This window comes from Passer domesticus, chromosome 7, assembly GCF_036417665.1.
Source record: "Passer domesticus isolate bPasDom1 chromosome 7, bPasDom1.hap1, whole genome shotgun sequence".
NCBI lineage: Eukaryota > Metazoa > Chordata > Aves > Passeriformes > Passeridae > Passer > Passer domesticus.
The window spans coordinates 3,507,237-3,526,588 of NC_087480.1; the positions used below are offsets into that span (position 1 = coordinate 3,507,237).

A 19,352-nucleotide genomic window follows, 5' to 3' on the forward strand; every position below is an offset into this window, starting at 1 on the left:
AAAATTGGTGCATTTGGAACTGACTACAGCCTACAGAATGACTTCTAATGTATTTTTGTTGTTAGTTTGTTAGAAAAATCATTTGCTTTTGAGAATCTTGTAAATATTTAGAATTACAAATAGCAAGAAGATGATAAATCATTTTAAAATACAAATACCAAACAACAATATAAACACAAGATATTTAAGGAAACAGAAGATGTTATTACCCAAAAGAACATATTCTTTACTATTTTTGTTTGACTGGTTTTAGTAAAAACATTTAACAGAAGGAAGAAGGAAAGATTGGATGTCTGAGTAGTATTAATACTAAAAATGAAGCCTGTAAATTATCCAAATAATTTTTAAAAATGCAATGCTTTCACGTGAATGTTGTCATAAATCCTACTTTCTCTCTCCCTCTCTCTTGGTCTGCAAAGATTATTAAAGGTAAATCTGAGGCTAAAAGTTATAAATATGATGTATTTATGTATTCAGGTGCTGAGGGAAGGCCTTTGGAGGCTGGGGACATAAATCTGTCCCTCAGGTTGCTGCCACACTCTTGCAGGGGTGAGTCTGCCCCGAGACATTGCTGAGAGCATTTCATTGCAGAACCAGAACTGCAGTTCTTATTTTTGGGCTGTCACCTCCCAGCACCATCCATTTCTCTTTATGTGGAGGATATTTAGGTCATCTAATTTTCATTCACGTTTTATTTCTAAGCTGAAGCCTGCAAAGGTAATGGTGCATACCTCTAAATGGCATGCTAATGGTGAAATGAATTCACCTGGTAATTAAGGCACTGACATTTGTTGAGTGCAACTGGGTTTTCAGAAGGGCTCTGAAACCTGAAGGGGAAAAAACTCCCCAGTCTTTCTGTCTTTCCCTTTCTAGGACAAATATTGTTTTGCAGTTCTTAAGTGGGATCAGTTTCTGGCATCACAAAAAGGGTTTTCTACCAAAGCTCAGCTGTTAAACCTGAAAGCAGAAATCCCCTGGGCAGAAGGGCTGTTGATCCTTAATTGTGGTGTGTGAAATAGCTGGCTGATTTCTTCCTCTCACAACTTTTATTTGTTGTCTGTTCTGCCTGCTCCATTCAGTGCTGGATGGACATTACTCAGCTCTGTTGCTGGATTTGTGCTCTATTACAGCCTGCAAGAAGATACAGAAAATTCCCCTAAGACTCCCAGTGGAGTTTTTCACTAGAAATGTTTTTAGAAATATCTATCTCAGGATGTCTTCATGCAATTGTCAAAGGTGGAGGAAATCTGAGTAAGATATTTGATAAGATTTTAAATTGAATTCTTTAAGATACCTTAATACATTCCTCATGTTGCTAAGCACAATATCACAGAAAAAAATTGTATTTCTCTGCTCCTGCTTCTCATTGGTGGTACCAAAACTTCAGTACATTTGTAAGTCCCTCTCTCACTTTCCTGAACACATACTCTGGTTTTATGAATCTATTTATCAGTTTATTTTTAGCCCAGCTCCCTTTTACAAAGGAACTGACAGTTCTATCACACAAACTGCTTCTTCAAATCAGCTTTATTTTTCAATCTGCAAGTCTTTTAGAAAGCCAAGTGTGAACCTTTCAGGTTTTTTTGTCTTTTCCCCCTTCTCCTGGCAAAAGTGAAGCCACGAAGGCCCTTTTGCCCATGGTACATTTTATTTTCCAGGTTCTGTGCAGTCCAGGCTGCACCCTGTGACAAATGCCCCTGTCACCTATCCAAGTGACAGCAGTCCTGGGGCTGGGGGTGCTTTGCAGTTTGACAAGATGTGCATAAAAGTGTCTCTTCCATCACCACCAAGTCCATGAATATTATTCTTTTTCATTACAAAATATATACTTGAATGCTATTTCCAAAAGGCTGTTGAAATACAGTGGTACTTGAGGAATTTGACAACGGAGAATTTGCTTTTTATTGTGGGCAAAATTATATTTTTCTCTTCAGCATCCATAAAACATGGGGCACTGAGGAACAGGGGTATTGGTTACCTGATCTTGAAGTCAAATAATGTTGGTCTGGGATGTTATTCTGCTTGTTTTGCACCCTCTGGGGCCCTGAGTACATTCAGAAGAATTATATCCTTGAGATCAAAGGTTAACAATGTTATTTCTAAAAGTATAAGTCTTCATTGGGGAGATTTTGTTTTTGGCTTTTACCTTAGAGAAAAACTAAAATTCCTTTAAATAATGTAATACTAATTCTCTTTTTTTCACTATGTTATTGCTTTATTTTTACAAGTATATTTCAGGATATTCACTGATCTAAGCCAGAAAAAGATATTTTAAAGCTAGAAAAGGGAACCACAATGAATTGAAGGGCATTGATTCTCACATATCTTTGATAATATTACCTTTTATCCTTTCTGCATTCATCTTTTATTCTCTGGTTCAACATGACTGGTAATGACGCAATTACCAGTGTAAAATGCAATACTTGAAAATATAGGGTTACAAAAATGGGTCCATTTAATGATTAGGTTAAAACTGATAAAAAAAAAAAATCAGTGTTTTAATATCCTGTAAGAGCAATTAAAATCTGTATTAACATTAGCCCTGGTAGAAAGAGTTTCAGAATTATTTCTCGTCCACATTAATGAGCCTTTATTATAGAAACCCTGAGGTATTTTATATCTCACATGGAAGAATATAATTAGACACAAATTGATAGGCCTGTGCCTGGTACAAAATTAGAATTTATAGCAGCTGATTGTGAACCTGTTGTCTGCCTAGTTTTACCCCTAGCAAATGCATCTGCAAGCAGTGGAACTAATCCCCCAGAATAATCTGTAACCAATCTGCACGACAGCTCCCATTTCCTGGTACACAAACCATCCCAGAGCCAGCCAGGTGCAATCCTCTCCCAGTTTTCCTAAACACGATTGAACACCTAATGACCTTGACAGAATTATCTGCATTAGGGCTGGGAGTGCTCATCTCCATCTTCGTGATGGCTCCGTGTAGCAAAGCAAGACTTTCAGCAATGAAGGCCCATAAAAACTATTTCAGTGTGTTTTCCTTGCTCCCCTATTGCCCTACATATTCTTTTTAATTGTGTTTAACAGCAGTTAAGGAATTTTGTGCTTATTATGGTGCAGTATTCAATTCAGCTTCCTTCCTGAGAATAAAAATAGTACGAGGCAATAATGCATTGTCTCACATGTAGCTGGGTTATAGATAGAAGCAGAATTATGAATCTACTCAAATAAAGTTCTTGAAGTGTCTGGAAAATACAAATTGCCTTTAGCTAAAAGGTCTAAAAGTACTCACAAGAGTTTATTTTGGGAGCTGTATGGTACAACTAACAGGAAACACTGGATGATGGCAGATACAAATCTCAGCCTCTTCCTGAAACAATGGTTCGTGGGGAAATTATTCATGCCTGCCTTGAAAATATAACCCAAGAGTGACAGTGCTTCATAGCTCATTAACTTCTCTGATGCTCTGAGAACAGAAGAATGAGGGTGGATAAAATGTTGTGTACAAAAATGGCCTCCACTGCTTTTTTCATCCTCTTTCTAAACTGTCAAGTCATGATCGAGATGTAAAGATTATGTTTAAGTTATAAATATTGTCTCTACCCTAGGAAAAAGTCTGAGTGCTTGGATCTGAATGTTGAATTTTTAGGTATACACGGTATAGGATCAGGAATTCAGCAGAAATTGCCTTCTGAAAAGTCTGCCTTCAGAAAAAAACCCACATTTTTTGATAAAATTCCATCCAGTTGAAATCTTCCCTTGCTTAGGTTTGAGGGGCTGTTTCTTGCTTATTGTCTCCTTGACAGCACTATTAACAAAAAAACACCATTCTGAACTGCCTGGAATGAATTTGACATCCCAGCAAAGGCTCCAGAGGGGACCCAGATGCAGCTGCAGGCAGAGTGGGGAAGCTGCTCTGCAGCCTTGGAGAAGGTCAGGAGAGAAATAATGCTGAGTGTCAGCTCCAAACACCTCCAGAAAGTATGGCAAGCCCATTTGATCAGGCTCCTCTTTATTCTGTCAGGTATTATCTGCAGGTTAGGGGGAGAGGTGGCACATTACAGCTGTTGGACAGATGGGCAAATTAAGGGTGATATTTCTGTGTGCTACAGGGCTGTGCAGGCTGCCTCAACCTTTCTTGGCTGTTTAAATCTGCTTTTCATTACAGATCCTGATAAAAATCTTCATGTTTTTTTGCCTAAAACATATTTCTTCCTTACCTTAGAGCATCACAAACCTTTCTCTTTCCACAAGCATTTAAAAGGAGGTTGTTCAGTGTCATCTTGAAGTGGGAAGGGCTCAGAACAGCAGTGTTTATTTGGAAATAAACATTCCTGAAACCTCCTCTGGCTTTTTGCCTTTTCATTGAGAGAAAAGCACACAACACTGAGATCTGAGGTCCTGCTAGGAGGAAAGTGGCATTTTAATGGCATTAAGTGCTTCTCTTTTGGAGAAGTCAGTGGTGAGTCCCCATTAATTAAAAAAAGTGAATTTAGAGACTAACATTATATATGTATTTCAAATGAACAGTGAAAATGCTATAAACATCTCTCAGACTTCTTTTTCTTCTGTTTGACCTGGTTAAAGCAGAATTCATTTGACAGTAACCATAGGTGATAAGGTTGTCAAACCACTGGCATTACATTTTAGTTTGTGCTTCGATAACTAAATATACATTTTTCAGTTAGTTTTGATTGTAGTTTATTTTTATGACAAAAATGTGGAAAATTTGGGTATATGAAACAGAAAGTTTTCAAACCTAGAAGCATAAGAGTTTAAACATAGAGTTTTACATATTTTTCAACTTTTTTCCTATGGGGGAACTGCAGGTTAAAAATACTCATTTGCCACTGAGCCCTAGATCTCAAACAATAAAGTTCTCTTTGCCCCAGAAAATGAGGGGGATTTAGCATCCTGGTGTAAATTCTGGGACCTAATTCCATCTATAGTCTCTGGAATATATCAGATAAAGAATGATATTTAAACCATACACTCAAGCAATCACTTGTTCATGATTACACTCTAAAAGCCAAAAATTGACAGTCGGGTGCCAAGGCAGCTCACAGGGAATATTGTGAATTTTCTTCTTGTTACTGGTGTCTCCCTGGGATTTTTGGAGATGAAAAATAAAACATACACAATAATCTTCATAAGGTTTTCCATCCTGATTAGAGATCTCTAAACAATTATGAAGTTGGATGGAACATTCTGGCGTAAGCAGCTTTTGCCTGACCATTGCAAATCACAGTGTAATTCCTGTGCTGTAAGGAGTGAGAAGAATTAACAGTGCTAACAATTAATCTCTTCAGCACAGCTGATGAAACAAAGTAAAATATTTATGAGAGATAAAGTAGATTTCCTCTTTCGGTGTTTACCTTCATGTTTGCTTAAATAAACTCCTACTCCCTTAAGACACGGTGACATTTCTGACTAAACTGAAGCTATTGATCATGGAATTAAAGTTTATATCATGTCCAAATATTTTAAGATAGAATGGATTTCAATATTAAGCACAATTTAAGTCCAATAAGTAGATTACAAATATGGTTGTTTTTCATAAATCATCTAACACTAACAGCTAGATTTAGCTAATATTTTTTAAATTTATCTGAAGATTTCTTTTGCTTAGGTTCTTTAATGACTGCTAACTTCATTTATCAAACAGAAAGACAGAAGATCCAGAATCATAAAATAAATCTGTCTTGTACTTCGAGGACTCAATACCTCATGATCATATTTGATGTGTCCATACCATGGAAAGAAAAGAATACTGCACAAAAATGAAAAGGTTTCTTATTCATACAATGCCATTTCTTTTTCCTGGTTTGGATTCCACATAATTTAATTTGAATTCCTGTTGTAGCAATAACAATAAGTAAACTTATTTTTTCTTTCAGTTTCTAAAGCGCTATATTCTATTTAATATTTGAGTATTTACAAGTCCTAAATCATGAGACTTAAACTGCCCCCTGCCCCCAGAGCTTTTCAACTTGTAGAGTTTTTAGATAAAGTTCCTATTGATAGTGACAACAGCTTTACTGCTGTAATGCAAACATTCTGTATGGTGTGTGTTGGCTTTGCTCCACATGAAATTTCAAGACACTCAAATGCTCTAAAATCAACATGGCACATACTGAATGCATTGGAAAGAAGTCAAGTGCCAAGCCTGAAAATGAAAAGGAATTGCTGAGCAGGTGTGCTGCCCAGGTCTTAGGGGGCTGTCTCTTCTCTCCCATGTCTGTGTGCCACAAAACTCCAAATATCCCTGTCAAAATTCCTTGGTAGCCAGCCTGGGAAGTGGTAAATAAAAAAAAGGCTCAGCTGTGAAGGTGTGGGATTTCAGGGGCTGGACTGGAGCAGAAAGCAAATGGTTCAGATCCCAGGGGCACTCCCAGCAAGCAGCTCCAAAGCCTGGATTTGATTTGTCTTGTGCTCATCAAGTCTCACATTCCTTCCTTAAGGCTCGTTTAGGTTTCTTTGCTTGCTTTCAGTTTTTCACCATCTCTTCCACAGCCAGAATTTCCACACAGGCCTCTCATGCTGAGGTGTGACCTCTCAGCACCTCCTTCCAGCCAGACTCTCCATCTCTTCCCACCTGGTGTCACAGAGGGACAGGAAAACAACCTCACACAGAGAACAAACTCAGGAAACTTAAATCACTACCAAAACCAACAGCCAAAACTAACAAATGGTGGGGTGGGGTGAGGGTGCTCCTGCCTCACTGGCACAAACAAAATATCAGCCTGCAGGCCAAGCATTTCAGCTGTGCACTGTCACCAGGATGGATTTGACAGCTGGATTTATACAAAGATCCCACCAGACTGGCAATTTCTTTTCCTTCCAGCACTTCTGGGTTCCAAAAGGGGCTGAAATGTTTCAGTAAAGCAAAGAGACATGGTGCTTGTAAAACCCCCTTTTGTAACAAAATGGATGTATTTCTCAATCCTGGCTCTCAGGGTACTTTGTAGTGGATAAATATAAATAATTTCAGGTCATGTATAGGTACAAGGGATTATATTCCCTGCTGATAGTAGTTGAATAATTGTATACAGAATTATCTAGGGGAGGGAATGTTTTCGTGGCAATTCTGGAGAAAAAAAAGCAGGTATTTTAGTAGGGAACAGTTCTGGACACAGACAGGACCATGTCCTTCCAGAGTGTTTCACAGGGCACATTGCTGACTCTAGAGAAAATCCAGAATAGTAATTTCTTTTAACATCTCCTTTTTCACGATGTGCTGCTGCATTTCAAGTCCTTTCATAAGAAAATTGAAAGGTAGAGTTGTTGCAAAGGGGTTGGGACCTGCACTGGTCTCTGTGATAATCAGTGGGAACAGGGCAGCCAAAGGTCCTCAGAGCTCCATTTTGAATTTTGGAATGGGACTGCACTTTTAGAGGCAGAAGTAAGTGCCTTGACTCTCTCCAATCCTTATTAATTGCTGGTAGGTGCTTATAATCCAGCTTCAGTGTTTGCACAAAGGATTTTTGTCAAAATAGGACACATAGCCCCCGGAGAGAAGCATCTTTGTACAGATGATGTTTTGCAAAGTTCTGCATGCAAATCCATACAAGAATTTTAACCCAAAGAGGAACATTAGTACTGTAATTATACAGAGTCAGTTAAAAAATACCTAATTTTGTGATAGCTCCTGAACAGCAAAAACAAGCTTTGCCCCTAAAGCAACAAGGGAATTAATTGGAGGAATTCTCAGTAATTTGCTTATCACTCAATGAGTTCAGATACCTGGACCCAGTTCAAGTTAATTCAGTCATGGCTGTGGGAAAAATGCTTATTTATTACTCTCTCCCTATAGCTTTTGTGTGAAATGGGTTTTTTCTCTCTTTCCACCTTATTAAAAGTCTTTCATCTCCTAAAATCAATGAAGCTATCACCTGGGAATTGTTTGGCTTAAGTTAGGGTTTCTTTATAAATTTTGCACAGAGTCTTTTGTGTGTTTCCTTCTTAAAATTCTTTTGTTTTGCTCGGATAATATTTTACTTTTCAATTTTTTTACCTGTTCAACAGATGGACAGCCAGATTTATCTGTGCACATGTATAAACAGCCCTCTGCACACAACTGGACAGCTGACCTGTGCAAAAAAGTATAATCTTGCCCTTTCTGCCCATCAAATATCTGTTTTTTTCCATCTTCCCATCGTTCCCACTGGAAAATGCTCAACATGGAGGATGGATGTCATGGCTGGCCAGAACATATAATTGGATTTAAGATCCACTTGTCTTCTTTCACTGCAACAATTAATTCATATTCCTACTCCTTGTAGTCACTGATTTCTATGAAGCTTCCAGGACCTTTTGTTTTTGAGATGTCTTCTTTTCCAGCTTTTAATGTGGTGGATATTGGTGAATAATTTCAAAATTATTTCAAGGCTAGATCTGATAAAAACACTTATCTTGTTTTCTTAGAGAGATAAGATAAAAATATTAAACAAATACAGCAAGAAGCACTTCTTTTTCTCCCAGTCTATTGTATTTTATGCATACTGGCACTCCAAAGAACAACTCAATTTACATACTGAGTGTAAAGCTCAAGATAAACAAAAACAATAACAAAGCTGAGAGCAGAGCCTTTATTGATGAAAAAAAGAAAGGTGTTTATAATATTTAAGAAAATTTTGGAGACATGAAAGCAGTCCATTCAGAGGACAGTAATTAAGTCAGTTACTAATGAACATATAATTAAATATTTAAAGAAGGGTGCAGAATGTCTTGTGTTTGGAAAATCTCAAAAGGGAAACGAAACACCAAGGGATGGTGAGGGAATGCAAAAGGGTGCAGGGCCACCCAGTCAGTGGAGAGAGACACAACAGGTAATGACAGGAAGTTTGATAATGGTTTAGAAAGAAGAAAAATAAAAGTAGATCATCAATAACACAAAAGTGTTTAACAAGCCTGTACATTTCAGGCATTTTTTCCTCTCTTTTTTGTTTATGTTATAAAATCTTTCTAGATGTGTATGTACTGTGCTTGAAACCCTTATGCATCAAGACATTTTGCTTTCCCAGAGCCTCAGGATGTCCTCTTTAATTCTGGTTGGTGGTTATTAACACTGACACCATTGTCATGCTAATTGAAAAGTCAAATTTTGAGCCTGAGTACTTAAAGAACCTTTGGCACTTTTGTATGTAATTCTCAAAAAAAATTGCTTAAGAAAACCAACAGTGTTGAAAACACTTTCATATTAAAAATTATTAGAGTAAAGTTGCTGTCTCTAATGAATTGAGCTTTGTTGTTTCTGTTGAGCTTTGCTGTGACTTTGTAGAAAGCTGTTCTTTAAATATAAAGTACACAAGTAAACATTAAGGGGAAACAGTAGCTTAAATATGAGGTAAGTTAAACAAGGGCAATGCTGACTTTGACTCTGTACAGAAGGAAAAAACCCTGATGTCTTCCCCAGGATTTGACAGTGACATGCTGTTAGGTATTAGTTAAATCACTGGGGGAAAAACATGTTTGTGTCTCATTAGCATCAAAGGCAAAGCCATGGTGTCCTCACTTGCCCTCTGCTGGGCCCTACCTACAGTGGCTCTTTAGAATTCTGAATTATTGAAGGTACAGAGGAACAATTCTGTGTTAGGCCATAAAACACAGCCAGAATGCCTCGGGGTATAGAAATAACATAACTGGCTTTTTGCAGCTCAGAGCTGGAATTTATAAACCCAAGTCAACCTTACCTGATGCCACGTAGAGCAGGATCTGGATCAGGAAGGTTGAGGATGTTTGGAGACACCTGAGTGTCTCCTTTGCACTGTTAGAGTCAATACATCTTCCCCTGCTTTTATTATTAGCTAATTCTACCCATGGCATGAAAAAGAAAGAAGAGGCTGCAGACCTGTGCTGCACACCAGCCCTGTGAGGGCAGCACAGCAGATTCTGTCCTTAAGGCTGGGACAAACAGTGTGAGACACTAAATCTTTTTAGGGTTCCTGAGTGCAGTGCCCTGAATTCATTGAAACCTTTCCCATCCAGCCTCAGAGCCTGCTACATTGTCAAAAAGTGTGTATCTAACACTAATGAAAATGCAGTTTTCCCAATTTCTTACCTTCCATTACTGCTACTCTTCCACTGCCTTTAAAACACCAACATCCAGCAGGCTGCAGCTCTTTAGTTCCTTTATGTTTGGTAATGCAGAGTCCCTTTACCTTTTTATTTCTCATAAATGTTATGTTTGCTTCTGTTTTCATTCTGTTGTAATGTGGCTTTTACAGTGAATATAAAAGCCATGGAGTTCCATGAACACTTCCAGACAGCTTGTGGCTTTTTTTTGTTGGCAGAATGTGTGGTATTAGAAATGGGGATGTTCTAGGACCTCATTAATGATCAGTGAATACAAACTGAGAAAAACTCTTTTTTTTCACCTTACTGAACCCCTCAGCATAAGAGATTTGCCTGTAGAGATTTTGATGGAATAGATATTTTAGGGGTTTTCTATATATATCATTTTTGTATTCAAATAAGAAAAGACCCTGAAAGGAGAAATCATGTATGAAGCAGAGAAAGGAGAATGGTTAATGAGAGAAAGGAGCAGGCACAAGGCAGTAGTGAGCAGAATAAGTGGATTTCTGTCAGAGGTTTTATAAGCACTGAGTTTCTGTGAGCAACCAGCGATTCTTATTGCAGTGGAGCTGATATACTGTCTGTTGTCATTATTAATAAAAAGAGTTATAAATTACTTGGCTGAAATACAGATCCTGTACTCCTAAAGTCAATGGGAGCACATGTCAATTCCTTAACACACCACAGTGAATAGTTCTGGATCCACAATGCAGAAAAGTTAATTTTTCTCCTGTTATTTTTGGAGAAAGACTGTGTGTACCCTATATGTCATTTAAACATTTTATGTCTTTAATTTGTCATACTCTGGTGTAGAGATAGGGTCAAAGAGGACATTTCACTTACTCTTTCTACTGGTGTTCTTCCAGACACTCGGTAGAATAGCAGAATTTCATAGTTTGTATTAATTATGGATCCAGTTAGGCTGCTATTATCACTATGACATTCAAATAATATTTAAAATTATTACATCAATGTTATTTATAAGGTCAGGCATGTCACAGTTCTATTTTTATTAAAATTAAAGACACTACTGCTGTAGGGTAATAAGCCTTTAGATTGCTTATTGTCATTTAAGGGCACACATAATTGTGGTCTATGGTACTTAAACTGGAAATATTATCTTCATGTTTGGATTAGAAAAATGCTTTCTGATTACTATAAATATTTCTAAATCTATAATACTTCATCATTAGCTGGAGATATTTGGGTTTGTCTTGTTAGGTATCTATTGCACAGCCCTTCTGTCTGTTGGTGCCAAGAGCTGCACTTTTGGAACATCTTTTATTCAATTTTCTTCTGACATATAATTATGGTAAATAATTTTTAGAAGCTTAAAGTCACAGACTGTGTTCATGACAAAAATGGGAATTTTGTTTTCTATTCCTTCATTTCCAAGAGCTGCTAATTCTGCTACAAACTTATTTAGATATCAATTTTGCTCCTGAAGGAGCTTTCTGTAATTACACTGTTTTATCCAGTTGTGGAAGGTGTCTGATGGAAGAACTGATCATTGCACCACATAAAAATCAGTTTGGAAGTTCTGTCAGTACTCTTGGAGTGACCAAATTGTACATACAGAGGATGAATATACAAAAAAAACCCAAAAATCTTACTGATTCCACTGTTGTTAAACAAATGAATAATTTATTCCTTTAATTTTATCAACAAAATTGACTCAGGGTATGTTTGTACTGATTAAATCCAAATACCATGGCTGTGAATACATGAATTTACCACTTTTTACTAGAAAACACTCCAGCTCCATTCTATGGTTCTGGTTTATGATTTCAAGGCTAAGAAATGCATTGTAAGTTATTTACAAAGGGTGTAAAAGCAGCTGAAAGCAAAATTCAGTGACATCTCAGAGCAGAGCTGGGCTTGAAGGGCTCCTGCTTCCTCCAGGAACAGGATCACTGATAAATGTGGGGTTGGCTCTCCTTACTGCAGCTCAAGCATGAGGTCGTGGTGACACTTGGGTCACCCAGGGCCCAGGGAAATTTTCCTTTATCTTTAATATCCAACTGTGAAGCAGTGCTGGGATTGAGGCTAGGACTGAGGAAAGAGGATGTGCAAACAGGTATTCCTGAAAACTGCAGCCAAGGATTCACTAATGCTGTCACCAGGGCTGTGCAATAAATTCAAACTAGATTTTTTGAATATTTGCTTTTACCTTTTGCCACACATATTCCAATTTCAGTTCATTTAGTGGGCTGATACTAGAGCAGTTATTCTTAATCACTTGGTTTTGTTCCCATCACAGGTGTGTGCTGCTTTTCAGTGTGGTTGCTGATTTACAAGCACTAAGCAAGTTTTCAAATGAAAAAAGAAAAGAAAAGCCCCAAACCACACCAAATTACTTTCCAACAATGGGTTGCTTTTCTACATCTTCTAATTTAATGTTTGAGCAAAGTTGCAATCAGAAAATGGAATTACTATCCTGAACTGAGAAAGATAAAATCAATACTTGTAACAGTTATTGCTAACCATGTAGTGCTTATAGATTTAAATATAGAAACAGTTTATTCTGTGGTATTTACCAGTGTCAGAGCCAAGAGACTTCCACAAGCAGGAAAACAGTGGGTGACTGACAATAAAACCACAGATACCTGATGTTTTGTAATATTGTGGATGTGGTTGAGCAAGGAATTTAATTGTAAAATACAGAAATAAAAACGTAAGTACAAATAAAAATAAAAAGCTCCTTCTAATTTTTCTGTGCTTGGTTCCCTAATGGAGCTTTAACCTATAAACACTGAATCCAGTCACTGTAGCTCAAGGTGTACAACTGTTGTTCAAACTTTTATATGGCTTTATGCAATAATAACAGGAAGAGCATTTCCTGGGTAGAGCAGAGGCTCAGTCTGGAACATCTGTAAATCCAAATGCGTTTTGCTAAAAATGGGCTTGCTTGATTTTTAAAAGCATATGGTTAAAAAGCAGCTATTGCATCCTGCATTGCATAAAAATGCAAATATGATGTGCTGAATACAGTAGGTAAAATCCTGGCAGAGCTTTCACTGACTTCATCAGTTTTGATGTTGAGAATTTTGTTAGTGACTCTAATCAGATGATTCACATTATTGCTCACTGTAGCAATAACACAGAGTGCAGGAGATAACCAAATCTGGCATAGATGCAAGCTATATTTACTGCTGGTATGTCTCTGCTTTTAGCACTTTGCTGTAATGGCTTGATCATTAGGTCATAATGATTTGAATTTAAAAAAATCCCTGTAAACAGCTTTATGTGCAGCTTTCAGTACAATTTCAGCGACAGCGCCAAACTCGAGGGGTTTGTCACGGACAGGAGAAAACTTCCTGTAAACAATTATGAGTTTCACTGATCAAAGGATGATTAAACTCTGCTTCTGTCTCTCCAGAATTCTTTTCCTGCAAAAGGAATCACATCCTCTCGGCATTAAAAATGCTGGGGAAGGTGGTGCAGGCTCTCTGCTGGATCCATCAGCAGCCAGTCAGCCAGCACTGCCCACCTTGGCTCCCCGTGGGAGCTCCCTGCTGCTCCTGTTCCACGGGAAGCAGCCAATTAGAAGTAGATAAAAGGGAAAATTTTCCAGCAGGCAAGTATCACAAACCTGCCTAACCAGGAGGTAAGTCTTCAGAGAGGAAAAAAAATTCCTCCTTCAGTCTGAGAACACTTTTATCATGCTGTAGTAAAGCTCTCCTAGGACTGGACACGGGCTGGAGCAGTATTTGATACCACTACATCACCATAGGAACCTGGATATTGGTCTTAATCACAAAAGATTCATGTTTTCGACTACTGTCCAATCTATTCAGTGAAATATCTGCCAAAGATCCCTGTTTTGTAGTTTACTGATATTTTTTAAGAAGGAAAAATACAGATGTAAGAAAAATAAATTAGCATTTGGAACATGAGCGCTTTTGATAAGAGAAGTGAATAAATAACTAATTCCTGGAGATTTTTCAGAAAAACAAATTAACTGAATGCAAATACATTACAAATTGTATCAAGGGTGTAAATACCAAGAGTGTAAAAATGAAACTCCATATGAGAAACAAAAGAAGCAAGCTTCATTTAAACAAAAACATCTTATCTGCTACAGATAGACATCTAATCTGCAAAACACTGCTCATGGTCCAAAGCCTCCTGACACCTGCAGGTGGAGTGTTCTTTGAGAGGAGCAGATAATCATCTCTGCTTTTATCTGGGTGCTGCAGTGCTGCCCCAGAGCCACGGTGCAAGTTTACAGAGCACAAGTGAACTTTCCACTGGCATGATCAGTTTGAAAGCAGCTCGTGTTCCCTTTGATATTTCTCTCTGTAGTGTTTGTGCAGAGCCATGAAGCAGCACATGCACGTTTTGTTTTCCAGTAGTTCTTTCATTATTATTCAGCTAAGCTGTGCACAGTGCAGGCAGGTTGAGATTATACCCTTAATGACAAAAAAAACCACCAAAAAATTGGTCTCAAGGAGTTTCAAATCAACTTTTCAGACAGTTTAAATGAATAGGCATGATGTGCTTTCAAGCAAAGCCAGCAATGTAAATAGAGAAATTCAAATGGAATATTTAATCCTATTTATGTTGATTTTAATGTTGGATTAAGAATGTATGTAAAATTAGGATATTCACCTTAAACAGACTGATTTTGTCATTATTGATTAAAAAAAAAAAGTGTTGGATAAACTATTTCATTGATATTGCATAGAATTTTGTATAAGAGACAATAAAGACCAACATTAAATACAACTTGAGGCATTGACCAGTGCATAAATATATACAAATGTCTTTGTTCCTATGGGAATCAGTAAATTGATCTCTGGTGTTCAAGATTTCTTAGAGTTCATATTTTAGACACAAAAAAATAATCCTAAGAATACCTAGAAATAGCAAAGCAATAAAATACACAAGTTAAATGAGAAAATTAATATATTCCTGGATGAGTCCTTGAAATGGGAGTTAAGAATAGTGTAACATTTGACATTAAAATTGCATGATGAATTAGGTTAATTAACTGGAAAAGTTAATAATCTCCAGAGCCCTATATCTTTTGGAAAGGAAGATGACAAAGAGTATCTCAAAAACAGTAAAATTCCTTATTCATACAGATGTGCCATTGCAGCCATGGAGAGTCTGTGGTTGGGCTGGTTTTCCAACACTGTGATTATTATTATTATTACTATTATTCATTATTATTATTATAGAAACCTCTCACCTATGTGTCAATTCAGATTTTAACATGCAGTTTGATCATAGTTTTGTATTCTCTTCTTCCCAGAAATACGTCAGTTTTGCAATGAACCTTACTAATTTCTGTTTTACAGCTCAATGTGTGCTGATATTTTTAGCGCTTTGTTTTGTCATAAGAAATACAATGTGTTGTATATCTACTTTTATGTATAAATTTGTTTTCAAATGCTGTAGGAACCTTAGAAATCCCATAAAATTTTGTGTGAAACAAATATATTACCTTCTATCCTCATTTCACAGTGGAATGGAGAATTAGAACTGTAACTTTTTCCGACCTGAAAGATTTAATAAACCAAAAATTATTGTTGAGCCCTCAGTATGGTAATTTCAAATGAAAATATTAATTATATTTCTAAAAAAGAAAAAAGACAACAAAACAACCATCCACATTCACTTCAGTTTTCAGTGCAATCTTAGTAAGGATCATAGTGCCAGCATTTGGTTTCAGATGAGGAAGGAATCTGGGCAGTGATGAGGGTGTGGAGTAATGAATGCAAACACTTAGCCTGGCCAAATAATGTCAGCAATATGTGAGGGGAGCTTTGTGTTCCATCCTGCCCTGGATGTACATTCATTTTCTTGTCCCTTACCTGCAGCAGCTGACAGGCCAAGCCATGCTGGCCCAGGATTTGAGCGGGAGTGACACAAATTGGATGTGCTGGCTGTCACCCAGCCTGCTGCAGTCAGCACATTCCTGCAGTGAGAGCCACGGGACAAACCCAGACTGGGTGGCTGTCCTTGGCACACACAGGGCTCTGCACCTGGCTGTGTCTCTTGGTGACCAACGAGTGAGGCATTTTGGGGAGGTGGACAAGGCAGGTGAATGGGGAGAGATGCTCCACTGTCCCCTTTTGGGGGTGCCACAGCAGCCAGCAGCCTGGCTCACCTCACAGCAGGGAGGCTTCTGTGCCCTGCAGTCCGTGGATCCTCCACCATGGAAGGAGTGAATCTCTGGGTTCTCCTTTCTGCTGGGTTGCCCTTGGCAGTCACAGATGCCCACCCAGCTGCTCCCACACTCCCTCTTCTCCGCAGCACAGAAGGAAATACCATAAAGTGGCTTTGTAGTCAGAAGAACACAAGGAGCTCACTTACCAGTAACCACCACAAAGCCCCTGTCGTGGGCAGGGAAGTGTCTGCTCCTTCCCACTCCCTTCATGGGCTGCAGGGAAAGCTCTCTGCTCCAGGCATGGAGCACCTTCTCATCCTTCTTCTCCCCTGCTCTGCTGTCCCAGGGCTGTTTCACACACTCATCCCCTCACACCTCTCTTTCAGGCAGCCTCCCTCAAAGTCATTTTCCCAGAGTTTTCCTGCTGCAGCTGTTCCCTGAGTGTGGAGGGGCCATTACAGAGCAGGATGGAACCATCTGGAACTGTGTCCAGCACTGGGCACCCCCTGGTCTCTCCTCAGGGGAGCCTGCAGACCCCACTCTGCCAAAACCAGACCCCCAGACCCAAAACCATCTTCCACTGGCATCAAACCTTGTCTGTGCTCCTGGCAGAGCTGGCACCTGCTGCCCAAGTTCTGCTGGAGGTGCAGAGGGTCAGGGGCTGCTGGGGGGCTGTCCATGAGGAACTGCCCTGGACCTTCAGCCATCAGCAACCGCACATCTGATGGGCCACAAACCGAGCCTCAAAATCAGGGCAAAGAATCACAGGATCACGGGATCACAGAATCACACAAGCAGTCACAGAATCACACAGTCACAGAATCACACAATGACAATCACAGGGTCACACAGTCACACAAGCACAATCACAGAATCACACAGTCACACAATCACAATCACAGGATCACACAAGCACAATCACAGAATATGCTGAATTGGATAATTGGATGGGAACCATGAGGATCATCCAGTCCTGCTCCTGTCCCTGCCCAGACACCCCAACAATCCCACCCTGTGCATCCCTGGCAGTGCTCTCCAAATTCTCCTGGAGCTCTGGCAGCCTTGGGGATGTGCCCATTCCCTGGGCAGCCTGGGCAGTGCCTCCACCCTCTGGGGAAGAACATTTTGCTAAAATCCACCCTAAACCTCTCCTGACACAGCTCCAAGCCGACTGTGGGGCTGCTGGATCCCGGTCTGAGATGAGCAGAGCGCCTTTGGCCTCTTTCATTAAATGGAAATTGACTCCAAAGCTCTCTGAGCAAAGCAGCCCCGTTCTTGGCAGGCCATGGTTTGTCTCAGCTGTTATTGAATCCCTGGCCCATGGCTAGAATAATTACCATCTCAGGATGATTTTTAACAAAAGGAAGAATATAAGTACTATTACAGGAAATGTAATACATCAAGGGCCCTGTCTTGCTGAAACTGCAGAAGAAATTAGGACCAGGTACTTTCCTGTGCTAATAAATACTGTAATTAAATAGAGTTTTCTAGTTGGGAATTTCAGTGTGGAAACTTTAAATTTATTTTGGGTTTATGTATGCTATGTGGGAAAAAAAGAACACTGGTATGCATTGTGGTACTCATATACTTTTCCTCATAAGTTTTTTTTAAAAATCATTGAGGTTTTATAGTGACATGAGTAATACCATTATAAACTTCTTTGTGAAAACTAAGTACTTTTGAAAGAACAGAAGGGAGAATGTAAGCACGTATTAATATTGATGTTTTACTCAAATCTATTTTTGTTAGCAAGTCATAAGAAATGAATTGCTGTGAAACATTGGAAGTTCCAAACACTAGTGAGCAAGTAGGTTATTAATTGTATTTATTGGGGTGGAGAGATATTATGGGCAATAGAGAACAAAGGTTTTCATCCATAAAGAATGCATTGAGCTGCCTCCAGAGTGATTTAGTTAATTGATCTAAAAGAGGGTTGATTCATGATTAGCAAAAGGACAAATAAATCTCAATTTAAAGCTCTCAGAATGCATTCGCTCAATAAACTGCATCAAGAAACACAACTAAAACACCTGTTAAGAAAGTTGGAGTCCTTTTCTACTTGATGGAAGCAATCAGTGAAATGCTTTTACTTTCCTGGTTTTGTTTTTTTTTTAATTTTAGGCTGAATTATTTGCACAAACATCTAATTCTAGCTACACAAAATACTCACCTGTTGTCTGTGTAGAGAAAATAATCTTTATTTTTACTTTACCTTGCAGGTGTGGGTTTAGCAGGTTACCCAAGCCCCCAGGGACCACACAAGGATCTCTCAGCCTGGCATGCCAGATTTGGGGAAAGGTCTTTGGCAGGTTTACTAATTGCAGAAAATATCTAATGGTGGAACTGCAACAAGATGTAAATGATCTAACAGCAGGTCCTTGCTGGAGTGGCTCAGAGCTGTCTCTGTCTCCTTCCCTGCCCCTTCAGGCACTCTCTGTGTCCTTCAACAATGACAGTGAAGGCTCCTGATGTCCCACCTTTGTCAGTCTGCCCTCCTGTCCTGTGTGCTCACACCCCCGGGCATGTGGGACCTGGAGGATGGGATCTCCTTCACAGCAGCTCCTGAAGCAGAATCCCTGCCCAGGAATGGAACCAAGGAGGGAGAGGCCCCAGAGCATTGTGAACTGGGGGATTCTTTCCCCTGGGGCCTCTAGAGAAACAACAGCAGCCAGAGACAAACAGTGAAGAAGCAGCAGACTGAGACTCGTCCTTTACCACATTTCTCAGTGCCTTTAGTGAGGGTCGGTGCAGCCAGAGAGTGCCACAGCTCCTTTCATTCCCCCTGAGGCTTCTTCTAATTCCTCCTTCTGCCATTGCTGGCTCTGGTTATCTAACTTTGTATTTGCTGAGTGATGCTCTTGTGACATCAAGAACATGGTTCCCTTTCTGGATACTTTGACAGCACACTTTTTTAAGTCTCCACCTGATATTTGAACTGCTAAACACAAATCCATAGTCAACCCCTCTTTTGACACACAGAAACCTGTTTTCTTTTATACAAACTACCTATAAACACTTTGAGAAAGAAATTGAGGATATCCAAGAGGAAAACTCAAAAAATATTTATGTTTGTACAGAGAAATGGTTGCTTATGTTTTGAGGGTCTTGCCAGATAGTAGGATTGAAGATGGAATTTCCTAGGATTTAAATTGTCTACTGCCTGATGGTGGAGAATTTGCCTTATCTATTTTCAAAATGT

General features: G+C 39.0%; 1 long non-coding RNA gene across 1 annotated transcript; it reads right to left on the bottom strand.

The window, feature by feature from the left end:
• Positions 1 to 207: 207 nt before the first annotated feature.
• LOC135304246 (uncharacterized) lies at positions 208 to 16,646 on the bottom strand. Its single transcript, XR_010365683.1, has 3 exons — positions 16,360 to 16,646; positions 15,488 to 15,542; positions 208 to 1,131 (listed from the first exon to the last, which is right to left on the bottom strand). It is a non-coding gene; the product is annotated as an uncharacterized LOC135304246 (long non-coding RNA).
• Between the last annotated feature and the right edge of the window lie 2,706 nt (positions 16,647 to 19,352).